Below are 1,334 nucleotides of genomic sequence, written 5' to 3'. Positions count from 1 at the left end.
ACCTGATGCAGATCTACCTGATCTACCTGATGCTGATCTACCTGGTACAGATCTACCTGATACTCACTGAGAGGGGAAGCCATGAGCTCGATCAGACGCCGCTGTAACTGGACGAGCCCTCCTCTGTGGAGACAGACACCACGTTAATACACTGAGACCCTCATTACTGAGACCCTCATTACTGTAACTACAGTCTCATTACTGCAACTACAGTCTGATTACTGTAACTACAGTCTCATTACTGTAACTACAGTCTCATTACTGCAACTACAGTCTGATTACTGTAAGTCTCATTACTGTAATTACAGTCAAGAGAACATCCTGCTTCGTAGTAACCCCCCTGGACTCTGCTCAGCGTGTTTGTTTTTTTTTTTTTATTTGTTTACCTTGAACAGGTCAGCGTGTTTGATGTAGATGCGTCCTCTGGTCCCGCCCATCCCCAGCGCCCTGTAGTGACATCACAACAACATGATGACATACTTCCTGTTCAGCTGTTTCTCAGGACAAAACTAATAAAGTTGTGTGTGACCTCACAACACAACACGTGTTCGTTGTTTGAAGTTGACTTGATGTTGACTCACTTGTTGGCTCTGGAACCCAGAACAAACGTGCTGCCTTCATTCAGTCTGGAGGGTTCCCACTGAAACACAAGTTATATTATAAAGAAGTTATATTGTTTACATCCATCAGACACATGGATACATATTTGCAAACTATCACACATCAGTGTCTGCTAGGAAAAGCCTCCCAATGAAGATATCATAACATAAGCATTGCATCAGAACAGCATCTGATGGACCCAGAAGAGGCCCTCGGACTCTCAGTGGCTCCTCGTGATCTTTAATGTTTTAGAAGGTCGACTCACCTTTGGACCTTCTTTCTTGATGGAGTCAGACTTGGGCTTTGCTCTGAGGAGAGACACACAGTCAGGTGGTGCAGAAAACACCTGATGCAGATCTACCTGATCTACCTGATGCAGATCTACCATATGCTGATCTACCTGATCTACCTGATGCAGATCTACCTGATGCAGATCTACCTGATCTACCTGAGCAGATCTACCTGATGCAGATCTACCTGATGCAGATCTACCTGATCTACCTGATGCTGATCTACCTGGTACAGATCTACCTGATACTCACTGAGAGGGGAAGCCATGAGCTCCTACAGTCTTTCTGACTACAGTCTATTACTGTCATTACTGTAACTACAGTCTGATTACTGTAACTACAGTCTGATTACTGTAACTACAGTCTCATTACTGTAACTACAGTCTCATTACTGTAACTACAGTCTCATTACTGAGACCCTCATTACTGAGACCCTCATTACTG

General features: G+C 44.1%; 1 long non-coding RNA gene across 1 annotated transcript; it reads right to left on the bottom strand.

The window, feature by feature from the left end:
- Positions 1-383: 383 nt before the first annotated feature.
- On the bottom strand, positions 384-1,173 carry LOC104948876 (uncharacterized). Its single transcript, XR_798743.1, has 4 exons — positions 1,143-1,173; positions 866-908; positions 582-640; positions 384-447 (listed from the first exon to the last, which is right to left on the bottom strand). It is a non-coding gene; the product is annotated as an uncharacterized lncRNA (long non-coding RNA).
- Between the last annotated feature and the right edge of the window lie 161 nt (positions 1,174-1,334).

Source organism: Notothenia coriiceps, unplaced genomic scaffold (assembly GCF_000735185.1).
Source record: "Notothenia coriiceps isolate Sejong01 unplaced genomic scaffold, NC01 NC01_scaffold00015338, whole genome shotgun sequence".
NCBI lineage: Eukaryota > Metazoa > Chordata > Actinopteri > Perciformes > Nototheniidae > Notothenia > Notothenia coriiceps.
The sequence above is the reverse complement of the archived record's forward strand: the minus strand, read 5'-3'. Positions and strand labels throughout refer to the sequence as shown.